General features: G+C 36.0%; 1 protein-coding gene across 10 annotated transcripts in view; it reads right to left on the reverse strand.

The window, feature by feature from the left end:
- The window catches only part of LOC143224793 (uncharacterized), an 87,793-nt gene that overhangs the window by 2,890 nt on the left and 67,346 nt on the right, over positions 1-17,557 (reverse strand). The window contains exon 1 of one of the 10 annotated variants that reach the window (XM_076453104.1): positions 425-1,680. The exons of the other annotated variants lie outside the window; for them this stretch is intronic. The gene's annotated coding sequence lies outside the window, so the exon portion shown is untranslated. Of the gene's footprint in view, positions 1-424; positions 1,681-17,557 lie in introns of those variants that run through there. 10 annotated transcript variants of the gene reach the window in all.

Here is a 17,557-nt window from a genome sequence, read left to right on the forward strand (position 1 = left end):
CTGCATGTCCCTACTTTTGAAATTATAAATTGAAAAGATGGCACTAGTCAATATTACCTACCCCTAACCCTTGAACTAGTTTCTAGATGAGTAGGGAGATTCGACCGTAGTTCTAATAGTCCACCCACGGTCCCGAAGTAATTAGAGTTTTTGAGGTAGCAGGATGTGAACCGTTAGTTACCGAATTCACAGTTAGGGTACGCTAACTTCCGGACCACGAACAGCCCATTTACGAATATAACCTAGTGGCTGTTATAGGAAATAATGATAGATTGGGAATGATTTTCATTTAAGACGCGAGTTGTTCTTGTGGAAGAACATTGGATTTCAGAGTTACCGAATCGAGTTCCACTTTATGCGATACCACAAAATATTCCAAGTTTTAGGTTGTGGGTGCGTCATAAGAATGAAAGAAATCTCTTACCTTAGGCGATGGTTAATAGGGTGCTGCTGACAGGCTTTCTCCACTCCCTGGTCAGTTTCTCAAAATTAGGAATGATGGCAGGTATTCTTAGTAGTTTTGTCATAAATGTAGAAATACATGTTCAGTTTTAACAAATATTATGAAGTTCACACATGTTGTTTACTGTTTGAAAATAATTTAGAATTAAAGTGCATTGATGCGCAACATCTTTCAATAATGTGAGGCTTATAACGATAAAAAGCGACTTTCGATACCCACATTTGACAAAGCACATACAGTCTTTTCTGTCTGAATGATTTTTATCCGCCTTCTCTAGTCCATCAGTGAACAATGATTACCAAACCTTCCATCTCTCCCTCTCTAGTCCATCACTGAACAATGATTACCAAACCTTCAATCTCTCCCCTCTAGTCCATCAGTGAACAATGATTATCAAACTTTCCATCTGCCCTCTCTAGTCCGTCAGTGAACAATGATTACCAAACTTTCCATCTGCTCTCTCTAGTCCGTTAGTGAACAATGATTATCAAACTTTCCATCTCACCTCTCTAGTCCATCAGTGAACAATGATTACCAAACTTTCCATCTGCCCTCTCTAGTTCGTCAGTGAACAATGATTACCAAACTTTCCATCTCACCTCTCTGGTCCGTCAGTGAACAATGATAACCAAACTTTCCACCTGCTCTCTCTAGTCCATCAGTGAACAATGATTACCAAACTTTTCATCTCACCTCTCTAGTCCGTCAGTGAACAATGATAACCAAACTTTCCATCTGCCCTCTCTAGTCCGTCAGTGAACAATGATAACCAAACTTTCCATCTGCCCTCTCTAGTCCGTCAGTGAACAATGATTACCAAACTTTCCATCTGCCCTCTCTAGTCCATCAGTGAACAATGATTACCAAACTTTCCATCTGCCCTCTCTAGTCCATCAGTGAACAATGATTACCAAACTTTCCATCTGCCCTCTCTAGTCCATCAGTGAACAATGATTACCAAACTTTCCATCTCACCTCTCTAGTCCATCAGTGAACAATGATTACCAAACTTTCCATCTCACCTCTCTAGTCCGTCAGTGAACAATGATTATCAAACTTTTCATCTCACCTCTCAAGTCCGCCAGTGAACAATGATTACCAAACTTTCTATCTGCCCTCTCTAGTCCGTCAGTGAACAATGATTACCAAACTTTCCATCTGCCCTCTCTAGACCAAGTTGATTCTGGGCTCAAAATCCATGGCTTTTAGTTTTAGGTCAATTTAAAACTTTCTTAGGGTCAGAGGTTGAGAGTCAAAGGGTCTTTCGGAGATCGATTCAGTCCCTTTGGAATGGATAAATAAACTGTGTTTAAGAATAAACCTAACTGTAATTCCTGTTCGCGAACAAGCTCTCCTTTCCCTTCCCAGTAGAACATCATAGATGGTCCATTGTATACCATTGCACTTAACAACAAATTAATAAGTTAGTAAAGATAATTTTGCGTATTTAACAAATGTATTATTTTGTTTATTAGCGAGACTTTGCGTGTTTTCTGAATGTTATGATGTTTTCTGTTAATTGATTGTTTTCCTTCAATTCTAAAATGCACCCGATTACATATCTAAAACATCAACAAGCGTGCAGTCTTTATGTTGACATTACTAACCTCAGAACAGACTTATAAGAACATCATTAGTGTTATTTGTTTTTTGAATTTTGCGCAAAGCTACACAAGGGTTACCTGCGCTAGCCGTCCCTACCTTAGCAGTGTAAGACTAAATTTCTCCAAGCCCGTTCCATTGGCTGTGGTCATCACCACTCACCACCAACTCTTGGGGTACTCTTTTACCAACGAATGGTAGGATTGACTATACGTTATAATGCCTCTACGGCTGAAAGGGTGAGCATGTTTGGTGTGATGGAGATTCAAACCGTCAGACTGCAAGTCGAGCACACTAACCACCTGACCCTGCCAGGTCGAATTTCGTAAACGATTCTCTAAATTTACTTAAAACCTACAATGTAAATGCCCATGTTTTCGGTTGTCTTAAAAAGCATTGGGTATTTGTGTTCTGTATTGTATCAAACTGCACTGGTTATTCAGATTTCTTATAACACCAGAAAGTATTAGTGGTTCGGATTTATCATTATCCCAGGAAATTTGTTTATTTGAATTTAAGTACCAAGCTATACAATAGGCTATCCGTGCTCTCTCTATGACGGGTATCGAATACTGGTTTTTAGCGTTGTAAGTCCGTAGGCATACCGCTTTGTCACTGGATGCTTCCCTATCATTATCACAGGAAGTATTAGTAATTAGGATTTCTTATTGTACAAGCAAGTATTGGTCGTTTTTATTTATAATTACTAATTAATAGATGAAAGTGACCGGTAAAAAGCAATGAAAAATGTCAAGAACTTTCCATAAAGAAACAATACATTTCAACGTATCAGAGAAGGGGGACAGGACCCCTCTAAGACTTTTTCCTTTGATAACTTTTCGATATCAGTTTGTCTGAACCCTCTTTCCATTATTTGAAAGTTATGTATCCTGAATACACTCATATAATTAAAATCAGTTCGTGGAAACACTATATGACAAAATACTCGTCACTGTATAAAAATAGCCTAATATCTTGCATACTTCCTATACTGGGACAGCGGTAAGTCTACGGATTCACAACGCAAAAAATCAGAGGTTTTATTCCCCTCGGTGGACACAGCAGATAGCCCGAAGTGGCTTTGTTATAAGAAAAACAGACAAAACACACACACACTCTCAAGTACGTATTTGACTATCATATTATTATATACTAGTTGGGTAACCGTTCCTTGAATAGAATATATGCAAATTCATAATTAATAAAATGTTATCTTAGAACATGAAAATTTTTTCTCTTATATTTATTTTTAAAAACGCGCCCATAAAAACTACCAAATACAAAATGTGAAACCACAGGTTTCATGTATCTCCGTATAGACCAATCAAACCTTCATGCCAAATTTGGTGGAGATCCACTAAGAGGGGACAAAATAGTGGCAAAAAACATAAAAAAAATTCCTAATAAAAACCTGAAAATTTGCACTTATTTCAGTACGAACCTAATAAACCTACATGTTAGTTTTTGTGAAGATTCAATATTGTTTTCCATGTTGAAGATGTATCCATACTCTAGGAAGTAGTTACATGGACATACAACAGATAGTGTTATTATATTCATAAATATTTACTAAAACAACCCTTCACTTTATAATGGAAATACACTGAGATTTCCAACAACATTTGTCACAGAAAACAGTCTATCTGTTGTCAGATTTCCTTGTGGTTTGACAACAATTATCTTATTTCCGTTCAATTTATAGTATTTCCGGTGTAATTGAAGTAAAAACTAAGGTGCATATTTCTGCACACCAAATTTTGTAAAAACCAACAAGTCGCTTTTGTACAAATAAAAATTCGGATTTCTCCTGATAAATGTACGGAGCATGTGTAAGAATTTTAAAAAGGGTTAAAGGCAGATTGCGAGGCCTGGCATGGCCAAGCGCGTAAGGCGTGCGACTCGTAATCCGAGGGTCACGGGTTCGCGCCCGCGTCGCGCCAAACATGCTCGCCCTCCCAGCCGTGGGGACGTTATAATGTGACGGTCAATCCCACTCTTCGTTGGTAAAAGAGTAGTCCAGGAGGTTGGCGGTAGGTGGTGATGACTAGCTGCCTTCCCTCTAGTCTTACACTGCTAAATTAGGGACGGCTGGCACAGATAGCCCTCGAGTAGCTTTGTGCGAAATTCCATAACTAACAAACAAACAAGCAGATTGCGTCCGTTCGAAAGCGGAAACGGAACTCATGGATCTGTGTTAGGTTTGATCTTCTAGTGTATATTCTCAATAACTCAATTAAAAGTTTCCTAATCAGATCGAAACGCCATTTTTAACCTGAAGAGCACACATGGCCTAAACAGTGAGGTCAAAGTCCCTATATATTTCATAAATCATCATCATCATCTATCACTCGATTCCGTCAAGGAACATAGGGCCGCAATCACTTGCGGTTTCATGAACAGGTATTTAAGTGAGTAGCTTGTCAGCCCACTGCACCGAGCCGTCCCTAATTTAGTAGTGTAAGACTAGAGGGAAGGCAGCTAGTCATCACCACCCACCGCCAACTCTTGGGCTACTCTTTTACCAACGAAAAGTGGGATTGACTGTCACATTATAACGCCCCACGGCTGGGAGGCCGAGCATGTTTGGCGCGACTCGGGCGCGAACCCGCGACCCTCAGATTACGAAGCACACGCCTTAACGCGCTAGGCCATGCCAGGCCATATTTCAGAAATAACTTCCCTAATTTTGAACTACTAACCAGAAGAAAATCAGTTAGTCAGTAAACCGGCTTTGAACTAAATAACGAGAGTATCCATTGGCCAGGTGGTTAGGGCTATTGACTCGTAATCTGAAGGTCGCGGGTTCGAATCCCCTTTACGCAAAACATGCTCGCCCTTTCAGCCGTGGGGCGTTATAATGTGACGATTAATCCCACTTTTCGTTGGTAAAAGAGTAGCCCAAGAGTTGGCGGTGGGTGGTGATGACTAGCTGCCTTCCCTCTAGTCTTACACTGCTAAATTAGGGACGGCTGGCATAGATAGCCCTCGTGTAGCTTTGCGCGAAATTCAAAACAAACAAACAACGCTCTAAAAGTGCGGAACGTATTCAGAAGCATCGCGGCGCGAACTTCTGCCCTTTGACCCTCAGCATGACACGATAACCACTAGGTTAGGTCTACCCCATCGAGTAAAATCAGCTAAAACTTTCAAATGTATACTCTAGACACTATAGTTTGTAAAGGCTTAGCTTTCGAAGGTTAACTCTGACGTTGCACTTACAATTTACAGTAACCTTTGAGACGCTTTAAGGCTCGTGTATTCGTATCTCAAAGATTTTATAAATAATTAATGAAACCCAAATCATCAAATAATCGATACATCAAAATGAGAAAATACGTTTCAATCCGTCCTTGTGTACTTCACGCGTCGTATCGAACAAACAAAAATCAATATTACTTATTGATGACGTAGAACAGTTAGGCGCATCGTAACTGAAAGCGTTTTACCGTTAAATCAAACCTTGAAACGCAAACTTTTCAGTGATGTGAGTATTCATAGTATCAGCGAATAGTCGTTCTCATATTAATGGATCGTAGCGACATGAAACGCAGGATATTGAGTAAAAGAGACCATTTCGTATCGCAATTGGTGAATGGTATTAAACAGCGCCATCTAGAAAGTGATAAAACCAGTAAATAACTTAACGCTTTCTGAACGTCTGAAATATCGCAAAATAAAAAAAAATATGTTAGAAGACAACTGGGGAATTAATATTAAATAAGAACATTTTGACAAATGACCTGAAATGTTAACAATAATAAGTTTTTGTTTTGTACTTTATGTCACTTCACAATGAATTTCGTGCAACAACCTACGAGCAACACTCACGTTAGCATATGCAGAAATTGGAACACGCGTATTTAAGATCAATTTTTAACTAACAATCTGATATATTTATTATTCAAATTTTAGTCCCCACAGTAGCACAACGATACGCCTGCGGACTTACAACTCTAGAGTTCGGTTTTAGATACCCATGGTGGAAAGGGCACAGAACTCCGTTATATAGCTTTGTGTTTGACTTCAAAGAAATCAACACAAAATGAAAATAATTTAACGTTTTGTAGTACCTTAAAAATCAAAACATCTCCAGTAAAGTTTATTTGAATTTAAGCACAAAACTACACAATATGATATCAATAATCTGCCCACCACGGTTATCGAAACCGTTTCTAGCGTTGAAAGTCCATAGGCATTATTACGCTGTGGCACTGGGGATCTTTCAGTAAAGACAATGACCACCATAAATTATTTTCAATTGAGTCAGAAAGTATTTCAATAATCATACGATAAATGCTTGCATATTATTGAACGTGATGTGAAATCGTTACGGAAACTTGGTATTATCCCAATACCAACTACGTGAAATCCGGAACAAATTATAAAGTCGTGTAATCAATTTTTAACTTGTTTATTTTGAAACGTTATTCTCTTGAAATATAGGTCTCAGCAAACAAGTTCTAATTTAATAGCGACCGTGAGCATCGTAGTTGTATCATTAGTTAAAATTATCTGTTTAGTAGGTTGTTTTAAAACGACTTGGTAAATAAAAATAAACATGTCATGTGAAAACCGTAACATAACATTTTGATGTTATTTAGCGTGTGTAAGTAGTTATTTTAAAACAAATAATATTTTTGGTTTAATGTATTGATCTAACAGTTGTTCGTCTGTTTCAGACTTGAAATATAGTAACTTACAAGAAGAGCATGTTTTTCATGTAAATATATCGTATACAATTTTGAAATGACAGCTTATTGACTTCACCTTTAAATTGATTTAGAGACGAAATTTCTGGCAAAATCACAGAAGCAACAAGTTTCTTATTAAACTGATGTATGAAAACGAAGTTATATATTTAGTTAACCAAATTCATAGATTTTAGGCCTAGTATCTAAACTATAATCAAACAATTAAAATAATTTATCAGCTCTGTAATAGTACTGTAATGTAGTACCACTACTGCTGTAATGTAGTACCACTACTGTTGTAATGTAGTACTAGTAGTTAGTTCTTTAATAGTATTAAAGTAACGTTTCAAGTTTTGTAGTACTATTGTAGTAACTCGTTAGTTTTGTGGTGGTTCGTCAGCTCTGTAGTTGTATTGCTGTAACTTATCAGAACAGCTTTTACGACTATTTATCATCACGAATACCACGAGATTTGTTGATATGTTTATTGCTCTTTAATAGCGTGTTAATAAATCTCATATAAACATATTTTATTGAACTTTCATATTATTTGATAGTTAGTGATAGGCTGTTTATGAGACCCGATAATGCTGTTCAAAACTTTATTTTCTAAAGGATTTTTCACATACGAGCCTGAATAACACTTAATGAAAATCGTCTTCGAGCCATATGATCGAAACTTCGTGAGTTCACACGTCCCGATGGTACAGCGGTAAGTATATGGATTTACAACGCTGAAATCAGGGGTTCGATTCCTCTCCGTGGACTTAGCAGATATAGTCTGATGTGGCTTTGTTATAAAAAAAAAAAATACACACACTCGCCTGTTCACCCAAAAGACACTTGATATGGGCGTACAGTACACTAAATGGTCAGGTGATCCCCTGGGATTAATGTATATCTCTCCAAAATTTTGAACTACAATCCAGGGTAAAGACATATAGTTGACAGTACATTCCGCCTGAAATGGCTACTCTTTACAAGGTGTCGAAATTACTTCTCACTTTTATTATGCAACAACACCGAAAGTGTGAAACATATTTGGTATTAGGTATCGAACACGACACCATAGAATCCCGATTCACTTAAAACTAGGGCACGCTTTGCCAACTTAATGGACAAATAATCGTAACGAAGAAGTTGGGCCCGGCATGGCCAGGTTGTCAAGGCACTCGACTCGTAATCTAAGGGTTTCGGGTTCGAATCCCCGTCACACAAAGTATGCTTGCCCTTTTACCCTTGGGGGCATTATAATGTGACGGTTAATCACTCTAGTCGTTGGTAAAAGAGTAGTCCAAGAGTTGGCGGTGAGTGGTGATAACTAGCTGCCTTATCCTAGTCTTACACTGTAAAATTAGGAACAGCTAGCGCAGATAGCCCTCACGTAGCTTTGCGCGAAATTCAAAACCAAACAAACTATTTATGTTGTAAAACAGCCAAGCGTTAAACAAAGGAAAATATCAAAATAAACTTTGTGATATTAAAATGAACTGTAACCTTTGTTCTAAGACAAAGGTCAGATACAAATCTCATGTCTTAACACGCTAGCAAATCATAAAGGATTTTTTACAGTGTCAACCAGAAACACACGTACGCTGATTGTTTGAAGATAGACAAAGTATTTTCCGAGGAGTTTCCAAGAACATTATTGAGGGCGATAATAAATAACGTGTCTTTCTTTTTTCAGGAAGAGTAAACTGTTGTAATAGCAAATAATTTTAATATCTATTGTTTTTGGAGTGTACGTCTGAGACAAGCTGAGGAAGCATAATTACAATAACAATTCTCATAACTCATTACGGTTAGGCCTATTATATTTTAAAAAAACAATAATGTTTGCTAAAAAACACATTGCTACACAAAGGGCTATTTGTGTTCTTCTCTCAGGGGTATCAAAACCCGTTTTCTAACAATGTAAGTCCGCAGAAATTCAAAAGAAACAAAGAAAACTTATGTTGCTGAGCGATATGACACAAAAGCCATTGTTGGAACGGAGTGTTACCAAAACGAATTGGCTTTTCTATATATTAGAAATTGTGAAACTAACTGATATTTACCAATAATTATTTCACGACTTACCTTAGTTTACCGACTTTTTATTGTCTCGACTGCACTTTACTACCGCCTTGTTGGTCAAGCATGATTTCGCAAAATGTATTTATTTCAGTTAACTATGAAATGTGAGGTTAGGGTATATTATGGGGTAGTAGTAGTTGTCCCGTTATTTTTGACGAACTATACACTAGTGTAAAAATAAATATTACCAGTTTTGGTTCCATTTAATAATACAGATATATTTAGTTTTAGTTTATTTTTAACATAACTTTCTTTTGTTTTTACTTTCTTTATCACAGTTTTCTTTATTGTTGCCTTTGTTTAACACAGTTTTCTTTATTGTTGACTTTGTTTAACACAGTTTTCTTTATTGTTGACTATGTGTGAACACAGCTTTCTTTATTGTTGACTTTGTGTGAACACAGCTTTCTTTATTGTTGACTTTGTGTGAACACAGTTTTCTTTATTATTGACTTTGTTTAACACAGTTTTCTTTATTGTTGACTTTGTTTAACACAGTTTTCTTTATTGTTGACTTTGTTTAACACAGTTTTCTTTATTGTTGACTTTGTTTAACGCAGTTTTCTTTATTGTTGACTTTGTTTAACACAGTTTTCTTTATTGTTGACTTTGTTTAACACAGTTTTCTTTATTGTTCACTTTGTTTAACACAGCTTTATTTCATTTTGTGGTGTGGATCGATCTGAGACGGTGATTGTGCAACAGAGTTGTCCATGTGTGTTAAATATGTAGAATTTTGAATGGAAGATTTACATGAAATCAGTTTCAGTGAAGTACACGTTTATAAGCACGTGCTTACAAGTAAATATTCATGGACAATGCAAATCAGGACACGCAATAGACAAAACTTACTATTTCTATAAAGTAATATTAAAATAAGTGAAATCAACTGTGTTCAAAAGTATTACAAGAAGCAATTAAAGTATGGACAATATTCATCAAATGTTCGACTAAGTCTGAAGTACTTGTGTTGTCATTATTTGATATTTATGAGACAAAATGACAGCGAAAATATAGTGCAAGTATAATAACAGTATAATGGTTCGAAATTAAAGACAGCAAGGACAGATAGCCTTTCTATAGGTTTGTCCAATATGTTCGATAAAAGTTTGCTTCCCAAACTTAACGTTTCTTAGCTCACTTCATAAGTCTCCGCGAAATAAACTAATCTTTAGTATTTTTAATTTAGTTTCTTAATATCTAAAGATAGATTTAGTTTAATAGTTAGAGACGGTAGAGTTAGATTTAGTTTAATAGTTAGAGACGGTAGAGTTAGATTTAGTTTAATAGTTAGAGACGGTAGAGTTAAGGTTTCGTGATTCGCGTTCTTTAATACCCCAAATCACTCGCCACACCATGAGGCTGTGGATGCGTTATGAGAGTGATAGTCAAATCCACCTCTTCGGTCTAACAAGAGTACCCCATTAATTCGTAGTGAGTGGTATTGAATAGCTATTTTCCCTCTAGTCTATCACTTTAGAACTCAGGGGTAACTAGTGTCTATATCTCTACAATAGCTCTGTGTGAAATTCAAAAAACGTATGTACAATCCCCAACAGAATTTTTTTAACTATTTTGCGACGACTAAAAAAAAAAAATTCGTATTAGTGTTAAAGTTGTTCTAACAACAGTTTCCATTCATGGTTTAATTAACTACTGATACAACCTTTCGGTTGTAATTTCAAAAACATATTGGTATTTTCTCGCGTTGGTTCGGATTTTTCAACCTCTGATACGCGAAATAAACTGCTACGTCAGAAGTCCCTAAGGGTCGTGTATAAAGTATAGTCGTCCCTAAATTTGAGGCCCAACATGACTAGGTGGTTAAGGAATTCGACCCGTAATCCGAGGGTCGCGGGTTCGAATCCATGTCACGCCAAACATGCTCGCCCTTTCAGTCGTGGGGGCGTTATAATGTTACGGCCAATCGCCATATCCATTAGTAAAAGAGTAGCCCAAGAGTTGGCGGTGGGTGGTGATGACTAGCTGCCTTCCTTTTAGTCTTACGCTGCTAAATTAGGGACGGCTAGCGCAGATAGCCCTCGAGCAGCTTTCCGCGAAATTCAACCCAAACCGAAAGCCTAAATTTGAACCATTTATTAGAGCGAAGGCAGCCTGTCAGTTTCTCGTGCTACCGTCAGAACTTTGTATAGCATTGAATGGAAAAAAACGGTATTGACTGTTATTATTATAACGCACCTACAGTCGAAAATAAAGAACGTGTTCACAAGCTTTGCCTACTCTCAGTAATGGGCTTCTTTACTCATTAGATTACACATGACATCCCCCTTGTAGCAGAAAAACCTTCCAACAAATTCTCCCTGAATTTTTTCTTTATAATTTCATAACTTCGTACTTTCGGGAAAAAAAACAACATTTAAAAACATTACAACATTTCAACATCTGAGTTTCACAGATATTTTTAATCACTTCAGGATAAAGTAGGAAGATAAAATTAAGCTCTTCCATTGACTCTGAAGCCATTAACCATTGTCAAAGTTATATAAAGAGTTTTTCAGCAGAACAAAAATCGATATCTTCAGATTACAATTGCAACATACGAGCGTGAGAAATTTCAGTACTTGGGCGGGGTTAACTTTTGCTATACCAGTCACTTAATGATACAAATCGCGTGACATGAACAGAGTTCAAGGCGGAATGAACTGGTTATTTTGAGACACAATTAAATAAATAAATGATATTTCATTGTTTATCAACAGCTAATTCACTCCTTAAACACAAATATCTCGTGTTTCTGAAACACTGCTTGTGATTAAAGTTAATATAAACAAACAATAATAACCAAAGTGTCCAGAAGGTTACACTTTTAAACATGCGAGTGTTAATACACGTGTATCACATGGATGGTCTGCGCATTTGGAGTTATCCGGTGGTTAAGGCATTCGACTCGTAATCTGAGGGTCGCGGGTTCGAATTCCCGTCGCACCAAACATGCTCGCCCTTTCAGCCGTGGGGACGTTATAAAGTTACGGTCAATCCCACTATTCGTTGGTAAAAGAGTAGCCCAAGAGTTGGCGGTGTTTAATAAAAAGAAAAACGTGATCTTTCATCGGTGCCACATTGGCAGTACAGTTTGTTTGTTTTAAATTTCGCGCAAAGATATTGGATTGAGGAATAATTCGTGAGCGTTTTTTCAAGTTAAAAAAATATGTTCATAAATGAAATGCTTTCGCAAAATATTTCATGTCATTTGGTAGATAATTTTTTGCTCTAATAGATGGTGTGTTTGATTTTCATATGTCTTTAATTTTGCTTTCATTTTCAGCTCATTAAATGGAATGTCAAGTGGACAAAATCGAGCATTTTCGACACCATCTGCTTTTCGCATTTAATTTCTTGCAATTTCGTTTAAAACAATGCATACTATATACCTAGGTATTACATGAAATAAAGTATCATAATAAATGTTTTGGGTGTAATGTGTTCATACATTGAAGTATTGTATAGTCTTGCATGTAATGCTTGAATGAAATTATTTAAAAACGCTCACGAATTATTCCTCAACCTAATACTTAAGGACTATCTGCGCTAGCTGTTCCTAATTTAGCAGTGTAAGACTAGAGGGAAGGCAACTAGTCATCAACACCCACTGCCAACTCTTGGGCTGCACTTTTACCAACGAATACTGGGATTGACCTTCACATTATAACGCCCCCTCGGCTGAAAAGGGCAAGCATGTTTGTTGCGATGAGGATTCGAACCCGCGACCCTCAGATTACGAGTGGAACGCCTTAACCCACCTAGCCCTACCGGGCCGGAACAATTGGCAATAATATCAGTCTGGGACTGTTGTTGAAAGTGTAACAAATTAATCTGAAAAGCAGTGAAATGACAAGAGACTAAAGTAATATTATAAAACTATACGTTTAAAATCAGTTTAATTGTTTTTATAATTTCAGAACGATAACTGTGGTTCGTAATAGGGATCGCCCAGGAATTTCACAAAAATTATAATATAACATATGGGAAAAACTATCTTAAAACAACATCTTTGTTCTTGTAAAAAAAACACCGAATACCTTCTATTGTAATGGATATGGCTGCTAAAAATATTTATAATATCAACAAAAATTGACTTTCAGGTCACTAGACAAAATTCGTCTATTTTTTTCATCATATTATTGTTTCATAAGCATACAAAAAACCGCTGTGAATATTTTATTCAAACCTGAGCAAAACGATTAAAAAAGCACTGCACAGGTCACAGAACTTTTTTATGTTGATTCTTGGAAGAGAAGGGGAGATTTTATTAATCTTTTTCGTTACTACTGTCCAAGTTTACATTTCAAAGCCATTCAAGCACTGAAGCCTACAGCAAAAATGGCTGGATATACTTCGCCAAAATCTATGCACATCTACTAAACAAACTCTTCCAAAGGTTGTAGGGCTATTTTGAGTTGATTATTCTTCGTAACTAACGGAAGATCTTTGAAGCCATTAAAGTATCGTTTTACTAGTTGAATATGGTACTTTTCATACCAGTCGAAAACGATTCGTTTTATTAGAATAAATACTATAAATGTTTACAACAGTGTCTACAACCTCATTATTACTATCGATTATAGTTTTAAAAGCCGTTACATATTTCCATGTTAAGTTTTTGTAATTATTTATTGCTTTCAAATAGCGATGCCAGTATTAGGCAGAGCACAGATATCCCTTTGTGTAGCTTTGGGCTTAATTCCAAAACAATCGATCAGTTCAAGACGTGGTTCAAGTTCTTATAGTAAAGATTCAAGATGAATTTATAGTAACATCAGAGACGTAAAAATTTATCTACTGTTAGCTCATAGTTTAAAGAATAAGTGAGGACATTTATAAGCCCACCAGTAGCACTGCGGTGTGTTCGCGGACTTAAAACGCTACAAACTAGATATTCATACTCGTGGTGGGCAAACACAGGTAGCCCATAATGTAGGTTTGTGCTTAATTTTAAACAGTGTTTGTTTGTTTTCGAATCTTGTGCAAAGCTACACGAGGGGCTTTCTGCGCTGGTCGTCCCTAATTTAGCAGCGCAAGGCTATAGGGAAGACAGCTTCCCATTACCACTCACCGCCAACTCTTAGGCTACTCTTTTACCAACGAACAGTGGGATTGACTGTAACATTATAACGCTCCCACGGCTGAAAAAGCGAGCATGTTTGGTGCGATAGAGATACGAACCCGCGACTCTCAGATTACGAGTCAAGCGCCTTAACCCACCTGGCCATGTCTGGATTAATTATAAACATAGACAATTAATACGTTTTCATAGTGTATCTGTTTAACTTTTCAGTTCTCCTAGTAAACTCAGACCAACGTTTTGAAACAAGTAAAAAAATTGCGAACTATATCTAATGATATATATTTTTAATTTTTTTGTCTATATGAAAAAATAATTAGTTCAGGTCTCAAAACCTCGCCCTCTCTCTCCCTTTAGACTAGGGCTAGCCATATAAATCTAAGCCACTCCCAACTCTAGTCACAAGTCACAATTTTGTTTATATTTGAAATTACAGAACAAGTTACCAGAGATATTTGAGAATGATAAAAACCGAATTAGTTCAAAAGTGAAATGACAGCTATTATAGCTATTTTACTATTACGTGTGCACGTGAAAAATACCACTATAGTAACCTAATATCAAGAAATAATAGTTATAAAGCTAAAACCAATGAAGAACATGTTGTTATTTTACCAGAGTTACAGATTAGAAAAGAAATTGTCGATATTTGCAAATTTACTTAAATCCATATACGTATTATCATGGACAACTATACAGCACTGTGCAGAAATGTATTAAGGAAGACTACACACACATATATACATAAATATACAGCACTGTGCAGAAATGTATGAAGGGAGACTACACACACATATATACATAAATATACAGCACTGTGCAGAAATGTATGAAGGAGACTACACACACATATATACATAAATATACAGCACTGTGCAGAAATGTATGAAGGAAGACTACACACACATATATACATAAATATACAGCACTGTGCAGAAATGTATGAAGGAAGACTACACACATATATACATAAATATACAGCACTGTGCAGAAATGTATGAAGGAAGACTACACACACATATATACATAAATATACAGCACTGTGCAGAAATGTATGAAGGAAGACTACACACATATATATACATAAATATACAGCACTGTGCAGAAATGTATGAAGGAAGACTACACACATATATATACATAAATATACAGCACTGTGCAGAAATGTATTAAGGAAGACTACACACATATATACATAAATATACAGCACTGTGCAGAAATGTATGAAGGGAGACTACACACACATATATACATAAATATACAGCACTGTGCAGAAATGTATGAAGGAAGACTACACACACATATATACATAAATATACAGCACTGTGCAGAAATGTATGAAGGGAGACTACACACACATATATACATAAATATACAGCACTGTGCAGAAATGTATGAAGGGAGACTACACACACATATATACATAAATATACAGCACTGTGCAGAAATGTATGAAGGAAGACTACACACATATATATACATGAATATACAGCACTGTGCAGAAATGTATGAAGGAAGACTACACACACATATATAGATAAATATACAGCACTGTGCAGAAATGTATGAAGGAGACTACACACATATATATATATAAATATACAGCACTGTGCAGAAATGTATGAAGGAAGACTACACACACATATATACATAAATATACAGCACTGTGCAGAAATGTATGAAGGAAGACTACACACACATATATACATAAATATACAGCACTGTGCAGAAATGTATGAAGGGAGACTACACACATATATATACATAAATATACAGCACTGTGCAGAAATGTATGAAGGAAGACTACACACATATATATACATAAATATACAGCACTGTGCAGAAATGTATGAAGGAAGACTACACACATATATACATAAATATACAGCACTGTGCAGAAATGTATGAAGGAAGACTACACACACATATATACATAAATATACAGCACTGTGCAGAAATGTATGAAGGGAGACTACACACACATATATACATAAATATACAGCACTGTGCAGAAATGTATGAAGGAGACTACACACACATATATACATAAATATACAAGCACTGTGCAGAAATGTATGAAGGAAGACTACACACATATATATACATAAATATACAGCACTGTGCAGAAATGTATGAAGGAAGACTACACACATATACACATAAATATACAGCACTGTGCAGAAATGTATGAAGGAAGACTACACACACATATATACATAAATATACAGCACTGTGCAGAAATGTATGAAGGGAGACTACACACACATATATACATAAATATACAGCACTGTGCAGAAATGTATGAAGGAGACTACACACACATATATACATAAATATACAGCACTGTGCAGAAATGTATGAAGGGAGACTACACACACATATATACATAAATATACAGCACTGTGCAGAAATGTATGAAGGGAGACAACACACACATATATACATAAATATACAGCACTGTGCAGAAATGTATGAAGGAGACTACACACATATATACATAAATATACAGCACTGTGCAGAAATGTATGAAGGAGACTACACACACATATATACATAAATATACAGCACTGTGCAGAAATGTATGAAGGAGACTACACACACATATATACATATAAATATACAGCACTGTGCAGAAATGTATGAAGGGAGACTACACACACATATATACATAAATATACAGCACTGTGCAGAAATGTATGAAGGAAGACTACACACACATATATACATAAATATACAGCACTGTGCAGAAATGTATGAAGGAAGACTACACACATATATATACATAAATATACAGCACTGTGCAGAAATGTATTAAGGAAGACTACACACATATATACATAAATATACAGCACTGTGCAGAAATGTATGAAGGGAGACTACACACACATATATACATAAATATACAGCACTGTGCAGAAATGTATGAAGGGAGACTACACACACATATATACATAAATATACAGCACTGTGCAGAAATGTATGAAGGGAGACTACACACACATATATACATAAATATACAGCACTGTGCAGAAATGTATGAAGGGAGACTACACACACATATATACATAAATATACAGCACTGTGCAGAAATGTATGAAGGGAGACTACACACACATATATACATAAATATACAGCACTGTGCAGAAATGTATGAAGGAAGACTACACACACATATATACATAAATATACAGCACTGTGCAGAAATGTATGAAGGAAGACTACACACACATATATACATAAATATACAGCACTGTGCAGAAATGTATGAAGGAAGACTACACACACATATATACATAAATATATATGTAAGGTAAATCACCAGTGAAACAATGTAAGATAAATCACAGGTGAAACAATGTAAGGTAAATCACCAGTGAAACAATGTAAGGTAAATCACGGGTGAACCAATGTAAGGTAAATCACAGTTGAAACAATGTAAGGTAAATCACTATTGAAACAATGTAAGGTAAATCACAGGTGAAACATCAAACATATATGAATCTTCATATTTAGTAGAACAGAAACTCAGTGGAAATGCCTGAGTTCAGTAAACAGTTAATATATTGTGGTCCTTTTTTCTTTAATAACTACAAACAGTGTTTCAGGTATTGTTACAACATGTATAATACAAGTGTTCTTTGG

Source organism: Tachypleus tridentatus, chromosome 9 (genome assembly GCF_004210375.1).
Source record: "Tachypleus tridentatus isolate NWPU-2018 chromosome 9, ASM421037v1, whole genome shotgun sequence".
NCBI classification, from domain to species: Eukaryota; Metazoa; Arthropoda; class Merostomata; order Xiphosura; family Limulidae; genus Tachypleus; species Tachypleus tridentatus.